Below are 11701 nucleotides of genomic sequence, written 5' to 3'. Positions count from 1 at the left end.
TCCCAGGGGGTCAAGTAACCACCCTAATGAAGAGTAAGCCTAGTTTTGGTCAATGCTTGAAGGGGAAACCACCTAGGAATCCCCTGTAGGGGCCATGAGTTCCACAATGAAAGGAACAGGTTTTACATGGAGCAAGTTTGAAAACAACTTGTTCCAGGTGGCTTTTGCCCAGCCTCTCCCTTACCTTTTACTTTCTAACTCCAACTCCTGTAAGAATTCTCTTGGTATATATAGAACAGCTTTCCCCAGCTGCGTGCCCTGCACATGCACTGAACTACAACTCCCATCAGCCCAGCCAGTATGTTCAGTGGTTTGGTTTGAAGAAGGTTGATGGAGGGGAACAGAGTGGTTGTAAGATAAATGCATCATCTTACAACGAATTCTTGTTAAGATGATAACTGATGGGGTCACCGTGTCTGTTGTAGCATGTGATGGAATGAACTCAGTCCATGGAAGCTAATGCCATAAATACATCTCTTAGTACCACTAGACTACATTAAACAGTATAAACTATTTGAACTTACTGGTCCAAAAGGGATGGTTAAAGCAATTTTAATTTGCATTACTGAGAAAGCAGTACAGCTGTCTTCTGAAAACCAGTAATTCCAGAATACCCTATGGGCCAAACTGTAGCGAAGAATGCTGTTGGTCAGCAGCAAGGGCCTTAAGTAGCAAAGACTATGGAATGCGCTGCCCAGAGAGGTCCGGCTGATGCTGGTGTTATACCCCTTCAGGCGCCAGGTAGAGACCATCATTTTAACAAGGGTTTTAGACATTTTAGGATTTTTTGTTTTCACAGTTGCACTTCCTATTTTATTTTTCCTTTTTCAGTTTATAATGTTCAATTTTAGATGTTTTAATAATTGTGGTTTTATTATTGTATTTTGAAATTTTATATTATGTAAGCCATCCTGAGCGCTTGTGCAGAAGGACGGGATACAAATGCTTGTAATAAATAAATAAGGTCACCTGAGGGAAGTCTTGGCCAGCTGCAAAGGGTTTTTTGCATGCGCACACCAGTTTGTAATATGAACATTTTTTTAAACAGCAATTGAAACATTCCTTCCAAACCCTGAAGTGAATACAGTGTGATTCAGCTATGACTAACAACCTTTAGTTATTAAATAGGTTGGTCAAGTTAAAGATGGCAGTATCCTCATTTGAAAGATGTACTTTAACTGGGGTCTTCTGTGAGCTTGGCAGAAAAACCTTGTAATCAGGGCTGCAACAGCTAGTCAAATTACCCAATTAAAAACCTTTCACTGATTTTCAAAAGAGCTGGTCTGCAGTTTGTTAAGCACCTTAGGTGTTTTAATAGAGCACCAACCAACAAAAATGTGTAGCTGCTAAATGCATCTTACTAGCTCTCTTTTCTGGAAGAGGGTATGTCCCTTCCAGACTGGGGGTCTGTTATGACCCGTATGCTTTTGGAAAGCACAAGATTTGAATGCAAGTCTATGACACATGTCATCTTTTGATTTTAAAACTCAACTTCCTGAACTGAGTGACAGGTTTGATCCTCCGAGTTGCCTTTTAATCTCTGTATACCATAAAGCTGCTTCTGTGTCAAAGAGAACAAGTTGGAATGAGAGCCCTTCCAAGTTCAAACCAGTATCCTGTTAATATTCATGCAAGAGATGGCGGGGGGAGAAGGAAGCTCAGTTCAAGAGTCTTTTGAAACCATGCCATGTCGTCTCTGATAAAGTCTCAGCAGTGTGCCCCAAAGGTTTATTAATGCTCCTTGCAGAGGTTCTTCATGCTCCCAGTGGTGAGGTCAGAGAACAGCCTGGACCTATCACAGTAGGAGATAATTAAAGAGTGGACCACAAGCTCTCTATATTCGGCAGTATTTCATGCTCCTTCCGCTACCTTGCTCAATTTTGCAGAGTGAGGGATAAGGCATCAAAATGTCTATGCGTATATTACACATGGTGCACGGATTCTTAGCACATTAGATCAGCTTGGTTGGTATGGATTTTGTTGGGTGAGAAAGGAGGTGCTTATACCGAGTATGCTAGTTCTTCAGGGGTCCAATGATGCTGAGAGCTTAGAGTGGGATGTATTTCAGCCAGACAGCCAAATTCATTCTGGAGACACTCGGGCCACATTCTCACCAAAGGCGATGTTTTAGCTTCAAGGACTTCAGGTTTGGAGAGGCATCCAACATTTTAGAACTGGAAAAAAATAGGCAAAAGTTGAAGAAACCACCAAATAACAGGTGGTCTGGGGAGATGGGGCGAGGCCATCTGGGAAACAGCTGTGCATCTGTTTTATTCAATGGTACCCATTAAAAGGCTCATGTTTGCTGCAGTTAAGCCCAGTCCATGAAATTGCATTGATTTCGATGGGAGAATTAAATATGCAAGGAACTCCTACTGCAATCCATAGGTCTGAAGAGTGCTTCATTCAGACAGGACTGGGAACCTAGGAATTTACCTTATATTACCATGCCAGACCTCTGTCTAGGCCAGTATTTCCTTCTATTCTGACAGGCATTGGCTTGCCAGGGTCTCTCTCCATTACCAACTAGCTGAAATTCTTCTAACTAGAGATGCCACTGACTGAATTGAGACCTCCTATATGTAAAATATGCTCCTGTGGGTTGTTATTTTGCAGGGTTATGCAAATGATTTTACTGACATTTCTTATCCCTCCTTTCTGCACTGGAGCATTCTGACACTGACAGCTTCTAGCTTTTGAAAGCAACGTGCTTGCATCTATGAGTGGCCAGCCCCGACTCTTCACCTCCTGCGTGTTTCCAAGCCACCTTCTTCCATTCCCTTTGGTACAAAGGTTCACTACAAACCAGGCAAACATTCATGCTTTCTCTCTCCCCTTCCTGCCACACAAACCACTTTTTGGAGTGCTTCTGCACTTCTCTCACCCTGAACTCTTCAAAACTTTGGGAAGTGGGAGAGGATTTGTGTATGACTCAGAGCAATTCCTCCTCCCCTTCCCACCACTCCCACCATCAGTGGCTACAGGCAAATGCTATAAGGTGTGAAGGTACCTTTTTTGACCCCGATATAAGGCAGTGCTATAGGAACTGATATTTGGCAAGTATATGTCCTGCTTATAAGTAGGACACAGAGCAGGGGCTGGCCATATGTGCCCTCTGGACAGCATGCCCCTTCCACCCAGGATGGCTGTTTTTGCAGGGGGAGCTACCCCTGTTGCTAGATTGGCTGTGGTCAAAAAAAGTGGCTTGGCATGTAAACAAAGCATATACTACATTCCCCTGCAATGCTATTGTGTTTGCAAACAGGACAACAATTTCAGGAAGAGCGGGCACAACTCCCTGTGGATTTGGCAGGGTGGGAACATGATTCTCCAACCCTCAGAAGGTGCCCATCCCAATCAAGGGTATAGACTGGTGCTCCCATTAGAACATGTAACAGCAGACATCAATGAATTGGTACTATATTTCTGCCAAAGCTTTGAGGCGGCAGTATAACTGTGACCACGGCTGGTCCCTACCCTACATAAGTGCATGCTCTATGCAAACGTGTGGAAGGAAAGTTGGGTTAGAAACACAGAAACAGAGGGAGTCAGAAGGGGTCTCCCAGGCCATCTAGTCTGACCCTCGGCCCCAACCGGCTCCACTCACGACATGCCCACCAAGTACATCATGAAGGGGGCCATGCTGTGCCTGGTTTGTTTCTACAATCAAAGGTAAAGACTTTGGGAAGGAGAGAATCGGAATGGCAAGCTGGTAGGGATGCAATCTTCCATGTCTTTCCTCCTTCCTTGTGGCTCCATTCTCAACTTCCTAGCACCACCCCAGACCACTGGCTGCTCCTCTCACCTATCACAAAGGTCCAGATGTGTGCTTGCCAACCTGGCAGCAAACTTCAGTCTCACCTATCCGGAACGCACCAGGCTGCACAGTCGGTGCTAGTGATTCTGGGGGCTGATGGGCAGGGGGGGATGGTGCCAGACAGGGAAACCGGCATCCTCCATGCTGCTGCCCCACTCCAAGTCATCCGCCATCAAGCTGTTTTGTGAATTAGCAATCCCCAGGGCTGGTATTGCATGTGACACAGAGCACCAGTTGGCCAAGCAAGCACTAAGGCCTTTCCTAGACTGTGTGCTATTTAAAACTGCAGGGGATGCTTGCTTTCTTGATTGGGGTTTTGGGGGGAGGGGGAGGGAAAAAATCTCTCCCTGTGCAGAAAAAGGATGAGGGAGGATTATTTCACCCCCCCCCCCAACCACACACACTTAGCAGTCTCCTGTAGTACCATGCAAGGTAAAACTTGGTTCTGCTGGTTATATTTTGCAACTGGCCCTTAAAACTCCATGGAGGATTTACAGAAAAGAGAATACAAAAGGTTTGTCTTGAGCTGCTTTCTGCAAGTACGTAAAGGCAGAAAGACCGTTGCTTAGCAGTGATTTACTCTGAGTCATCACATTGTTTAATTATTGACTCGAATTGGTCTCTCCACTGAGGATTTCAAAAGTACACATACCATTTTGCATCACCATTTGTGCCAACCTCTTTTGATTGTGCAAGCATTTTCAGGGGAGGCAAATGGAAGCTGTCCAGGTAAATGGCCACCGTAAAATGGCTTGAGGTGAAAGGGGGGAAGGTGATGTGTTTGTAGGTTTGTATGGTATATGCCAACTATGCATCTTTACCTACAAGGTATGATGGACATGGTGGTTAGAGGGATTTATTCCTCTTTTTTTAAGAGGGAGAAGTGAGTTTATTAGCTGTCCTTCCTCTCAAGTACATGTGCAAACTCCCACATCCTCCAACACTGAATTTAAAAAAGGGCATAATTGTGCAGTCCTCCTACTTCCATAAAGATGATCAGTGTCTTGGCCCCTCCTCCACCGCTGTCACACATTGCAGACACCTGTATTTTCCCTGCTCTGCACTGTATTGACTTGCTCAGCAATAGTTTGTCCCCCACAGGTTTAAAAGCTAATATGGTGTTGACCTTTTGCCTCTAGTAAACTAACAGAATTGTATGATTATGCATGATCAATAGCTCAACATACACATGAAAGAAAAGCTGGGCGGAGAGTCACAATCTGTGTAATGCAATGCCTTAGTGCTCAAGTGCACATGTTTATAGCCCTGTGGACCAAAGACAAGATGTTTCCACTCCAATCTTGAAAGCATTTATGTTCTGGAGACCCTGGTTAGTGATTTGGATCTCCAGTATCCTGTTTTACAGAGAAAAGCCCTTTATCTGAAGCACTGTCCAATCCAAGTCCAGGTCATATAAAGAATGAAGGGCAAACCAGTCTGGAAATTACCCATCCATGGTTAGTACTTGGGCAGAAGAATGAATTAGCAGGAACACAGGTAAGTTGCGTCGGAAATTCCAGAATCTCAATTTGAGAAGAGGGAATAAAACTCAGGTTCGTCGGAAAGACCAAGCGTCCAGACCATCTGAGGCTTTACTGTATTTACCCCAAGGTTCCCGCGGTACTCTCACGATAACGTATGCATTACCGGGCAGGCAGAGATGAACTCTGCTGCAAAGCTTCAACACAACTAGAGAGTTTTTATACACTCCCAGTCACATACAGGTACAGGGCAATTGATGACAGAATGTAGACATTACAATAAGATTCTGAGGTCATCACATACAGAATAAAGAAATATCAGTCAATCACACAGTAACAATGAGATTACAATATTTCTAATTGCCTGTATTGACACTTTAGTTCAGTAGCTTGAACCCATCTCCAGGTCTGCTTGGACATGTAAATTCAAGCCACTGAAACTATGCATGAACTCAAGACTCTTATCTACTCTACTCTTATCTGAATTGGCCAGGGCACATGGAGCCTCTGGGCTATCAAAAGATACTTCCTTGTAAACTGAATTCCAACAATGACTATTTACAATGTATATTTGGGCTAAAATGGCCTGTCTGCTGTAGCCCACAGCTAAAGGCGAGAGAAAGGAGTGGGGGGATGCCATTTTGAACAGTGACAGCTTGGTTTTGAGAAGGAAGACAGGATTTGATCCCACAATGCAAAGGCACACAGGGGTAATGCTTTTCAGACAGGATTTATCCAAATTTTCCCAACAGCTGATCATCGTCTTTCTCACAGTTGGTGAGATGGGCTGTAGTTCTGTTTAAATAAATCAACCCTCCCCAACCTTGTGCCTTCCGGACAAGTTTGGACTGCAACACCCAGAATCTGAGTCCAAAGTTTGCTTACACTGAACACCAACCCAGCAAGGGAATCTGCCACCACCCCTTATATCTGACTCAGCCAGAGCCCAGGGACCCTCAGGGTATCCTTAAGAGTTAGAAAGCATAAACCCAAACTAGTACCATTGATTCAGAGTCCTAATCCAGAATCCTTATACAATAGCCCTAGCTGAGCGGAAAGCTTAGACACAATACCAGGGCTTAATTGGAATGCACACGCTTTCAATTATAAGTTCATTGACAAAAGGGAAAAGGATACAACCAAAAAGTGGGAAATAGTACTTACAAGTCAAGACAATGAAGCTGACTAGACTCCATCTATACATAGCAAGGCATGGGTCTACAGTCCAAGCAGTAATCCTTAACAGGTGAGGGGACAGGCCAAATGAAGCCAGAAAAGGCAGCTGTAATGTCAGTGAACACATACACTCCCCAGTTGGATTGCCAAAGACCTGTAGCAAAGCTAGATCTGCCTTCTGATTCGCGGATCCCAAGCTCACTGAAAAGAGCTGAAGGGAGCAAGAAGTTCCCACAGACACTCCCCTGAAATCACTGAGGCCACTTAAGAGAACCTGTGTGGCCCTGAAGCCCAGGAGGGCAGGAAATAACACTACAGATGGCCCAGCAAATGCATGCAGCCGCAGCCTCACAGGACAGAACTTCACAGGTAGCTGAGATGCAGAAGGAAAATGGAGCTTTTGACACCCAGAAATTAGCATATGCAAATGATATACAGGTCAGACCTCATTTCTGGGTTGCGCATTCGCTGTGTTGGAGGTGATTTTATGGATGTTGGATCCTGAACTACGGCATTATTCGCATCTTACCAGCAAAATCTGAAATCGACATAGTTCCCAAGGAGCAAAATCTGCAGCACTTATTTTCCAGAAATGCCGAACCCCCTGGGAATTTGAAATTTCTGGGATAGCAACATTTAGTTGACTGGCCAATTAGCTTCACTTTAACAGCCTTTTTGATAGATTAAGAAGCTGCCCTCAATTACATAGACAGCACATAATTTTTATACAAAACCACAGGTGGCCAGCAATAACATGCATGTACAGCATCTTAAAGCCGATGGACTTTCCTTCAAAAGTACATTTTTCTAGGCAAATTTGATGAGCCACAGGGATTTTAGCAAATTAATCTGTTTCTTTCATAGGACAGCCCTAGTAATTTCCCCAGGGGTATTCCCACAACTTTCCTTTTTTGAACTGTGCAAACATACACGTTGCACCCCACCCATTTTATTCAACATTGGAGGCCTTGTTCCATCTAGCCTTGAAAGCAGAACCACAGTTGGTGGCCATAAAACACCCCCCCCCCCCAAATCTTTGTGCCTACCAGATGTTTTGGAATATAACTTCCTGCATTCTTGACAATTGGCCATGCTGGCAGGGGCTGATAGGAGTTGAAGTCCAAAATACCTGGAAGCCTCCAGTTGGAGAAGGCAGCATGACTGGATGGGTTTCATGGACACAGCACCAATCTTCTGGAATGTGTTTCCTTCTGGCTTTATCATTAAGACATTGAGCAGGGGATTGGACATGATGGCCCTCCAGCCCCTTCCAACTCTACTATTCTATGATTCTATGCATGTTCAGATAAAAAGTCTTACAATTTCTGGCATTCCCTAGGCAGCCATTAAAAAAATGTCTTTTTCTATTTAAAAGAACAGATAGGTTTGCATCAAAAATAACATCTCACTACTGGCCAACTGACACAGCTTTGGGGGAAGGTAACTGCCATCTATCACTGTTTTATACTAATTTGTCTTTCTGCCACTTTGATAGAGCCGCACTCCTTCTTATGCGCTACTTTATTGTCTGCTTACAGTCTTTTAATCTTGAAGTCTTGGAGTTGTTTCTATCATTAGTAGGTGGGATTTCTTCAATGAAAAGCAGGGTATCTCTGTCAACAAAACACAACAGGATATGGAAGCTCTTGTTCTGATCTGATAATGTTGCACCGCTTTAACAAGAAGAATTACAAAGTGGTGCTTCTGGAAAGCAAAAGATTTACAGAGACCTGCTAATAGGGGTGCTCCCCTGTTTCTCTTCTGGCAGCTGTAGTGACATGTTAAGGTTCTAGAAAGTGGCAGCGAGTAGCTCCGGTCATTTTCAAGGCAGCAAGCTTTAAGGCAACCATCTCAGTGATGCAAGGCAGAATTGCCTTAGCAGACGAAATAGAAATGTGCTGGCTAGTTTGGAAAGCTGCTGGATTGGCTGTCAAAGCATACAACTCCTGTTTATGTACACTGTCAACTTTAGCTCCAAAAAGAGGCCCAAGCTACAGATGCACAAAGGCAATTCACTGCACAGTCAAGGTCCGTGCAACTTGCAAAGGAGCAGTCGAGCATTTTCAGCTGGAGGGGAAAGGGACCTACCCCACCTAGGGTTCCCAGCGCTTCTTTCCCCACCAGCAGTGCTACTGTCCTGTACAGTGAGCAAAAATTAAGCAAACACATCCTTCTCAAAGGAGCCCTACCAGCAAAAAGCTGGCAATCTTAGTTTTATCCACCATACAATGTACTAGAAAAGAGCTGAACTAGGAGCACAAAAAACTCTCCAAGGAAAATATATCTGACTCCACTCTACCCCAGAGACACAGACCTATTGCCAAATTCACACACCTACTGTCTTCCAGCTGCCCAGCTGTAGAGACAGGGCGGATGTACGATCACAGCAGGGCCTGATCCCTTCTGTATCTCACAGAATAATACTAGAGTTAGAAGAGGCCGGAGGGCCATCAGGCCCAACCCCCTGCTCACTGCAGGACCCCAGGCCAAACCATCCCTTTCAGGCGGCTCTCTAGTTGCCTCTTGAATGCACCTCGTGTGGGAGAGCCCACAACCTCCCCAGGTCATTGGGTCCACTGCCGTACTGCTCTAACAGTCAGAACCTTTTTCCTGGTATCTAGCTAGAATCTTGCTTCCAGTAATTTGAGCCCACTTCCGTGTCTGACATCTTGCAGTGATTGAAATGATCAAGAGATCTTGTCCGTCCTCTTTGTAACAGCCTTTCAAGCACTGGCAGACGCTATAATATCTCGCTCAGTCTTCTTGAGGCAAAGCACACTCTGTTCTTTCAACCTCTTCTCATGGGCTGTTTCCAGTCCCCAGACCATCCTTGTTGCCCTCTAAACCCCTTCCAGCTTGTCTGCATTGTTCTTCAACTGTGGTACCCAGAACTGGACACAGTACTCTAGACGAGGCTTAATCAGTGCCAAGTAATGGGGAAGCAGTACTTCATGTGATTTGGAAGTGATACACCTATCAATGAAGCTTCAAATATCATTTGCCCTTTTTGCAACCACATCACCTTGTTAACTCATATTCAGTTTGTGATCTACACCAATTCCAAGATCCTTCTCGTTTGCAGCATTGTTGAGCCAAGTATTCACCGTCTCGTAATGAGGTATTTGGTTTCTTTTTCCTGGTTGTGGAACTTGGCATTTGTCCCTATTGAATTTCATTCTGTTGTTTGCCTGTTCCAACCTATCAAGATCGCCTTGAATCTTATTTCTGTCTTCCAAGGTATTTGCTATCCCACCCAGTTTTATGTCATTTGAAAATCTGATAGTCATTCCCTCCACTTCCTCATGCAAGTCGTGAATAAAAGGGTTGAAGAGCACTGGCCCCAGGACCGACCCTGCAGTACCCCACTTGCTACTGCTCCCAGTTTGAGAAGGTGCCACTGATGAGCACCCTTTGAGTCCAATTCTGTAGCCAACTGTGGATCCACCTGATAGTTGTTCCGTCCAGCCCTCCTATGGATACTTTGCTAATTAGGATATCACCGGGCACTTTGTTAAAAGCTTTGCTGAAGTCAAGATAGAATCAAGGGGCCAGAAGTCCATTGGGTGCAATCCCCTGCTCAGTGCAGGAGACAAGTTGAACCAGATAGATTATGTCCACAGCATTCCCACACTCCATCAGGGAGGTTACCCGATCCAAAAAATAAATCAGATTAGTCAGGCAGGATTTTTTCTTGAGAAATCCATGTTGACTTCTAATAATCACTGCATTGTTTTCAAGATATTTGCAGACTGACTGCTTTATAATCTGCTCCAGAATTTTCCCAGGGATTGATGTAAAACAACCCGTATGTAATTCCATGTTCTTTTTTTCCTTTCTTGAAGATAGGGACAACATTTGCTCTTTCCAGTCATCTGGTACTTCCTCTGTCTGACATGATTTCTCAAAAATAATCGACAGTGGTTCTGAGAGTTCTTCCACAAGCTCTTTTATGACTCTGGAATGGAGTTCATTGGGCCCTGGAGATTTGAACTCATTCAGCCCAATTAGACGATCCTTGACCATTTGCCTATCAATCTTGAGCTGCCATCATGATCCTTCAGTCTGCACTTCCCCTCCATCAGGAAGGTCATGGATCTTTCGGGAGAAGACTGAGCCAAAGTAAGAACTGAGCATGTCTGCCTTTCTTGTTTATCTATCATTTTGCCATCCACAATGAGTAACTACTACTAGCTAAATAAATATTGGTATGCCCTGAAATCTGGCTTATCCTCACAGAAAATATGATGGTTTGTGGAGAAGAGCTTTTTTTGTATTGGCATCATAGCTTTAGAAGACCTTTTCCAATGAAATCTGACTTGCCTTTCCCCTTGAATTTTAACAAAATGCCAGTAGTTTGATATATAATCTTTTCTGCTGTTCTCACGTTGTGACTATTTTAATGTTATAAAAATGATTTCTAGTGTTTCCTAATGTGTTGAAACAACATGTTTGAGTACCTTTTTATGTAAACAGGTAAACAAGGCTTGCTTTTGTAACACTCAAAAATATTTGTAAATGCAGACCATGCTTATTTATATTTTGTAACAATTATCCCCCCCTTAAAGGAACCCAAGCAGCTTATGCAAACCACCACCTCTTCATTTCATACTCACAACAACCCCGCAAGGTAAGCTAAGCTGAAAGGCAGTGACTGGCCCAAAGTCATACATTTGAAAAGATAGTATTTCCATATATAGGATACCAAGAATCTCCTCTGTATGAGTAATCCTCAGTCAAAGCTAAATATGCACCTGGACAGCCCAGATCCCCACCAGGGTAATTACAACACTAGAATATGCCTTGCTGCATACAGGTATGTTTTTCTTGCTCCCTGGGTGTAGTGGAGTTTAAATGAAGCAGCTTGAGCCTTGCCTTGAGTTGCTTTTCTTGAAGCAGCACTCCTGGGGCAGTATCCAACCCTAGCCTCCTTTAAGTCGACCCACTGAAATGATCAAGGCTTAGGTTAGTCAAGAGTAGCTTTAGTCAGTGTAGCGTAGTGATCGGAGTGCTTGAGTGGGATGGGACTTGGAAGATTCAGTTTTTTGTTGCCACTTGGCCTGGAAGATCACTGGGTGACTTGTGGCCAGTCAGATACTCTACCTCACAGGGTTGTTGTGAAGATAAAACGCAGAACCACATAAACCACCTTGGGTTCCTTGCATCATAAAGAAGGACCATAAGTATATTCAGTGGGCCTGCTTTAATTAGGCTTCACACTGAACACTCC

The sequence above is a fragment of the Varanus komodoensis genome, unplaced genomic scaffold (genome assembly GCF_004798865.1).
Source record: "Varanus komodoensis strain SLA01 unplaced genomic scaffold, ASM479886v1 scaffold3, whole genome shotgun sequence".
Taxonomy (NCBI): Eukaryota; Metazoa; Chordata; class Lepidosauria; order Squamata; family Varanidae; genus Varanus; species Varanus komodoensis.
This window is presented reverse-complemented; position numbering follows the sequence as displayed.